Here is a 7,614-nt window from a genome sequence, read left to right as displayed (position 1 = left end):
ACTTGCACCTATGATTTCTTGCTTGTTAGTTCCTAACCTTCGTTAGTAGCAAATATTTCCCCATTATAACGTGACTAAGTAGACATATATAATGTCATATTGTCTAGAAATCAAGTTATGCTACAATGCTGCCGCATGTAGAGATGTTCCAAATATCTTAAAAAATTTATACAATAATGGCAGGAGACTTTTGACTTTTCGTTCCAATAATATGAAAGTTTGTCATGCATCTTATTTATTACCCTTTTATGGTTTAAGTTACTTATAAAACTTTCTAAAAGTCATAGGTTTGTGTTTTTTTGCTTGATATGAACCATTAAATGACTTTATCATTGTTTATTTAATAAAAAACATGTTTTTGATTAAGTAGCTCATGTGTTTTTGTTATGAGTTAAAAGGCCAATTATTGCACCACATTTGTAAGGATGGTCAATTAGCATATAACAAAAAAAAGATACTTTGAAATGTGATGAAACATTTATTTCAGTATCATTTGCATTATTTACAAGGAAAAGATTTGTTATAATCTTTTATATATACAAACAACTTATCAAATTATTTTATCTAGATTTTGATAAATTTGACTTTTTAAATATCATTTTCATAGTTTGTCTTACGATTGTATTCGAATTTTGGATTTCGAGCATGTGAATAATTTTTTTTTTCAATGATACAAAAATCAACAGCTAAAACACTCAGTGTCTAACAAATCCACTAGTTTGAACACATCTGCAATGTTTGGTTGAGTCAAAACTTTTCAACTAGAATGTACATACAGTTGGTTGTAGCAAATATATTCTTTTATTTACTAATTTTATATATTTTATATATTTATATACGGCAATATTTTCCCCATTTTTTTCAAAATATCGCGAGTTTTTAGATTTTCTTAAAAATAAAACTAGTGATATATATATATATATATATATATATATATATAGAGAGAGAGAGAGAGAGAGAGAGAGAGAGAGAGAGAGAGAGAGAGCTTCTATTTTCCTTTCCCCACTCCCAACCCTAACCCCTACTACGTCTCTATTCTTCCTTCTCCCAACCCCCCAACTTGTTTCTTGTAGATATTTTTTTTCCGCCTCCGGCGAAGGCGTATTCATTTTTCGGCGTTCCTTCTCTCTGCTACTGCTGTGGATTCGGAATCTCCTTCCCTAGGTGTGTTCTCTCTACATCTATCTATCTATCTATCTGTTTTTCATAATGATATAATTCTAGCCAATAGTTAGAATTACAGCAGCTGAGACCCTCCCCTTTTTTTTTCTCTTCTACTGAACGGAGTTCCATCACGGTCTCTCTCTCTATCTAGATTTTGTCCTTTTTTTGTTGGTTTCTGGTGGTTTGATCGATTTGGAGTTAGGGTGCACTTGAAATCATCGTTTTGTTTGGGGATTGTTCTTTCTCTCTCTCTCTCTAAATATTTCTAGGATGAATGAGTTGAATTTTGGGGTTTTATTGGGTGGTTCTTAGTAATTGGAGTGGTACGGGGATTTAGGGTTTGGTTGACGGTACCAATGATTTCTCATATGCTGAAATTGCTCAGATGAAGGTTTCTCGCAGAAGGAGCTCGTCCCGTATCAGTTTGTAGCTTGCCATTATGCATCAAGGCCGGAAGTTGGTTTTCTTCTTTTTCTTTGAATGCATTGGGATTCATTCTTCCTGGGATTTATGTTTGGGATTGGGGTTGGATTTGTGGTGATTGTAAGATATTCTTTCAGATTCAGCCCTTTCAAAATTTGCATTGTTTGGCGAACACGATGTCACTTTTAAGTGATTCATAGGCGAGCTTCTGATACTGTAGCATTTTGATGGTCATTAGGCCTTGCTTGTGTTCATGTACTGTTGAATTGGCTAGATCTGCCAAACATGATTTTCTCACTGAAGTGAGCTTTATTGAGTTGATCTATCATGCGATATTTGGCCTGTTGCTTGAGGTGGGAGTTTGAACCATAGTTTGTTGCATGTGTATTTGAGTGTATCACTCCCATTTCTGGAACTTTATTATCAAAGCGAAGTGATGTAGCAAGCTTATGGCCGTGTCCGATAAGCATGGCTGCTCATGTACAATTGAACAGCCTTGTTTCATTGGCTTTCTGGTTGAGCTATGTTTCTGGCCAAAATATTATGGTGCATTACATCTGGATGTTAGTTGCAAATTGATTCATTTTGAGCTCATTCAAGCTTCTTGAGCAATTATGTTGGAAACTTCAGCACTTCAAGGATGTACACAATGATCTGATGGCTGGATGTTAGTTGTGATATTGATTCATTTTGAGCTCATTCAAGCTGCATGAGCAATTATGTTGGAAACTTCAGCACGTCAAGGATGTACACAATGATCTGATGGCCGGACCACAGATTGAATTTTCTTTTTTGAATAGCAGTTTGGCAGTTTTATTTGGAATCTGGACATTTTGGAGATTCAGGTTTTCATGGTTACCACCACATATCTATCTCTTTTAGAACCAAGCTTATCCTCTTTTCTCAGAAACGATGTGGGACAGGGGTTTCAGTCAAAGGGCAATGGGTTTTTTCATGGCTGGTATCCTTTGATTAGGCAGCAACTACCAATAGGGTAAATCCCAAGAAGAGAGGTTTTCATATGGCAGTAAGTGCCTCTTGTTCTTATGGAAGATTTTTAATCTTGCTTGGTCAGATTGGGATGTTGATATTGCTGGGATCTGAAATTCCACTAGAGTGGGTGGGGGGGGGGTGAATAGTGAATTTGATTATGGATAGGAAATTAAAAATAATGGCAAGCACCACACAGTCAACACAAGATATATACTGGTTCGGTCAAGTTACTGACCTACGTCCAGTCCTCAAGTCTTATCACTTGAGTAATCCACTATTTACTCCTTGTTAAACCCAACAAGGATAAATAATACAAGCACCCTCATACAGACAACCCTGTAGAGGTCTTCTTCTCAAACCAAGAAGGAACAACACCCTCGTACAGACAACCCTGTAGAGGTCTTCTTCTTAAACTAAGAAGGAACAACACCCTCGTACAAACAACCCTGTAGAGGTCTTCTTCTCAAACCAAGAAGGAACAACACTCTCGTACAGACAACCCTGTAGAGGTCTTCTTCTTAAACCAAGAAAGAACAACACCCGCGTATAGACAACCCTATAGAGGTCTTTTTCTCAAATCAAGAAGGCAACAATATCACAACAGAAAGTTACACTTTCCCTATAGAACCTTTAAAATGATATGCAATAGATGAATGCACCTTTTGGAATATCTCAGTTTTGAAGATTCTCTTAGATTGTTCTCTTTTCAAAAAGAAGTAAGAATGATCACTCAGGAGAATAATTAGTTCTTTTTGCTTTTTCTCAACACACTCGATTTTTGTCAGAGAGCTTTTCTTGTCTATTTCTTCCTCTTTCTTTTAAATGCTTTGTGTGTTTTCTTGAAAAATCTTGTTTTTGACATTTTTTTGTTTGTATATATAGGTTTACAAAAATATATCTTTGTGAAACACTTTCAAATGAGTGTACCTTTTGATATGAGACACCTTGTCTCTTCAAGACATCCTTTCTTTTATGAAAAAGTTATGTTCTTTAGAATATAATAATTTGTGTACAATTTCACTTTTTCATAAATGTCTTGTAAACCAATAAATGTTTGTATATAAAAATAATGTTTTTTATTACAAATCGTCATATCTCAAATAAATGATTTGAAGTGCACTAAATGCTTGAGTATTTAAAATAATGATTCTTTTTACAAATCGTCATTTCTTAAATAAATGCTTTGAAATACAATTAATGCTTGAGTGTTTAAAGTAATGATTATTTTATAAATTGTCATTTTTTGAGTAATTGCTTTGAAGTACCATCAATGCTTGAGTAATAAATAATGTTCTCAAATACAAGTCAACACTTCTTGAGTGAGTGTTTTTGAAATTACATTTAATGCTTTAAGGAATATATAAATAAAAAGTCATTTCTTGAATTAATTGTTTTGAAATACAATTAATGCTTTCTTGAAAAATCGTCAATTCATATGTGAATGCTCTTATCTTATGAGCTAGTATATCTTATCACTAGTTGTCTTTTACATAAATGTTTTTGAAATCATGAACTATTATGTCTTATCAATAGTTGTCTTTTTCATAAATGCTTTTGAGATCATGAACTATTATGTCTTATCAATAACTGTCTTTTTCATAAATGCTTTTGAAATCATGAGCTATTATGTCTTATCAATTTGTCTTTTTCATAAATGCTTTAGAAAGTACAATGATTGTTCTAAAAAGATCTTTTTGAAATAATACAACACATACTCAACGGTTACTTTTATGAAAACTTGTCTTTTTGTACATGAATGACTTATATGTTTATTGAGTGAGTTTAAAACATATACTGTAATAAGAAATATGCATGCTTATGAAGGTTTTGTTACATATGACTCTAATAAGAAAGAAACATTCTTGAGGTAGCCGATCATCTTCATCTTTAAGAGCCTTTATGAAGATTTGGCCAATCAAACTTTTCCGTCAGAATCCAAGTATGATTGCTTCAAATGTTGCACGTGATCACATAGTCTTCACTATTCTTTATTGAAAGAACCTTGCATCAAATAATAAACATATGTCCTTCTAGGAATATGGTGTCAAGCAAAAGACCTTTAAAGCTTCTTCATCTGGATCTTTTTGGTTCTTCTAGGATAGCTAGTCTTAATCATAATAGATATGCTTTTGTCATTGTTGATGATTACTCAAGATTCACTTGGGTAATATTTTAAAAAAATAAAAGTGACACGTTTTATGAATTTGAGATTTTATGCAAAAACTTACAAAATGAAAAATCCTCTACAATTGTCAAAATTCGAAGTGGATGAAACAAACTTTAAATGATTTTGGATTAAAATACGAAAACACTTCTATATTTTGTGATAATAAAAGTACTATAAATCTTTCAAAAAATCTTATATTACACTCTCGTACAAAGTATATCCAAATTAGACATCATTTTTTACGTGAACAAGTTCTTAACAATATAATTAAACTTGAATTTGTGCCTACAAATCATCAATTAGCAGATATTTTTACTAAACCACTTATAAATGAAGATTTTGTATGTATTAGAAGAGAATTAGGAATTTGTAAGCTAAGTGACTTATAAAACTGTCATTAACTTAATACACTTAATCATATTTTATGATTTATTTCACACAGCTAAAACTCTCTTGTGTCATATAGTATTTTTACCTCACGATTTTCTATTCTTGTACTATACACTATCTTGTCATTCATTTATATCACTCAATTTTTGTCATTCATCTTTAAATATTCAAAACTATTTATTATTATCTATTTTTTCTTTATATTATGTCATTCTTTTACACCATTTTTGGCCTCTTTCTCTCAAAGTACTATTCCAAAATGACAAGTAGTCATGTCAAGTACACACCACTTGATCACTTCAAGTCATTATTGCCTTATGTCTCTCTCTCCTTTTCACGCCTACCCATAAAGGCCATATGAATTATTTCAAGACCATCATGCAATTACTTTATGTCATGCACTCTCTTTTGTCATAAATTGCATGACATTGATTGAATGTACCTTATGATATCTTCTCCATTCACTCACACATAATTAAGTTGTCCTACACTTCTTTTCATTTCTTCTTTTATCTCAAAACCATGGTTCGCCCCATGAAAAATTAGAAACCTATCACCTAAGTTCTTTGTCTTCATTCTCAACTTGAATTATTTCTCAAAAGAATGGATATGACCACTGATTCACGAGTTGCCTAAAGTTACATCTCCTCTTGATATTCAATAATGCTACACTATCTATTTAAAGGGATTCGTCTTCATAGTTTCTCATCACACGAAAAATTCTTAATCATTTCATTTAAAAATTTTCGTTACATTCTTCTAGTCTCTAATTACCTAGTTCATATTTCAAGACTCCTATTCTGCTCACAATGGCCTCATCTTCCCAATCCTTCAATGAGGAAATTGACATGATTGACTCATCAGAGCTTCGATATCCGGATTTAATCCAACACCACTATTATGTAAGTTCTCTTCAAATCTAACCCGGTAAGCTCATTTCCTTTGAAGACTTTACATATTTCGATCTCGAAATCTCTCTACAAGATATCGTCTACATTTTAGGCTCATCCAACCGTGCTTCCTATTATCCTGATCTTGTAAAACTTTTCTACACCAACATGTCGGTCGATAATGACCATCAGAACATCACTACCATGGTTTGTGGCCATCTCATTTCTTTCGATGTTCACACACTAGGTGCTATTCTAAACCTCGCATCCTATGACATTGACTTATCCAACATTATACCCATTGAACGCACTCTGTTCAAAAAGATTCTCAACTCTTTTAGGTTGATCAAGTTTTCTTGGCACTCCAGCAACCTTAAATCATATCAAGTCATAATATAACACTGTGTTCAAATACATGTTAGATACACAACAAATCATATCAAGTCATAATATAACATTTCACATATCATCATGTTAAGCATAAGCATATCATATTATATCAATATCACATCAGATATTCATCATCAAAATATTGTTTCTCAATATTCTCTCCCTTTTTGACGATGACAATATATGCTCTCCTTATCAATATGCCATATATATCAAGATGATTAAACATGATAGATCGCAATGCATACGATAGAGATTCATAAAGAAAATAATAATCAAGCAGTAGATGCTTATTACAGACACACATAGAGTTTATAAGTTGTGTACACATCATATGTGCACATAAGTTTAAGTTTTTTCCCCCTTTTGTTTTTTTCCCTTTTTGTCATCGACAAAAAGGAGATAAGAGTATCATCATAAAAAAATATCATTCCGAGTTTGATGGCGAATGCAGATGTTTGAGGATAAGGTCTTGTCCAATCTTCAATGATTGAAACACTGATATTAAAGAAGCTTGATTCTGCATAAGTAGATCTTGTGTTGTCTGAACATCCACTGGAACAGAGAACATGTCTGAATGAGATGTCTGCTCAGTATCTGGCTCACCATATTCTTCGTCTTCATTTGGTTGATGAGGATAATATACTTGAGAAAGAATGGTAGCGTCAAAGACTTGAGTAGAGAAGGATACTACTTCGTCTTGAAGCGATACATTGAAGTATGAAAGAGTGAATGTGATGAAATAACCAAACTGAAGGAGACGAAAGACTCAGAAGTTTATCATGTTTTCAAAAATAATAGACGACCAATTTATAGGGAGAGGACAAAAAATTGCATACAACAAGAGAGAAATCTCATTGGCCACGAATCCTTTTCAATTTGTCTTTGGAAATACATTTTGAGAGAGGATTTATGAGAGAAGTCTCGCATGCGGTTTAAGATTGCTAGAGTGCCATGAAAACTTGGTCTACCTAGTAGAGTTGAGAATCTTATTGAACACTGTGCGTTCAATGGGTGCTATGTTAGACAAGTCAATGCCGTAGGATGAGAAGTTTAAAATAACTTCTAGTGTATGAACATCAAAGGATATGAGATGGTCACAAACCATGGTAGTGATGTTCTTATGGTCATTATTGACAGTCATGTTGGTATAAAAAACAATGTCAGGATAGTAGGAGGCACGGTTAGATGATCCTA

The 7,614-nt window shown here is 33.1% G+C and overlaps 1 protein-coding gene across 2 annotated transcripts in view; it reads left to right on the top strand.

Moving 5' to 3' along the window:
• Positions 1–948: 948 nt before the first annotated feature.
• Positions 949–7,614, top strand: part of LOC149829179 (cyclin-T1-3-like) — a 52,273-nt gene continuing 45,607 nt past the window's right edge. The window contains exon 1 of one of the 2 annotated variants that reach the window (XM_090017941.1): positions 949–1,164. The gene's annotated coding sequence lies outside the window, so the exon portion shown is untranslated. The other variant, XM_090017942.1, reaches the window with a different exon arrangement.

This window comes from Nuphar pumila, chromosome 9 (genome assembly GCF_984573655.1).
Source record: "Nuphar pumila chromosome 9, dmNupPumi1.hap1.1, whole genome shotgun sequence".
NCBI classification, from domain to species: Eukaryota; Viridiplantae; Streptophyta; class Magnoliopsida; order Nymphaeales; family Nymphaeaceae; genus Nuphar; species Nuphar pumila.
The sequence above is the reverse complement of the archived record's forward strand: the minus strand, read 5'-3'. Positions and strand labels throughout refer to the sequence as shown.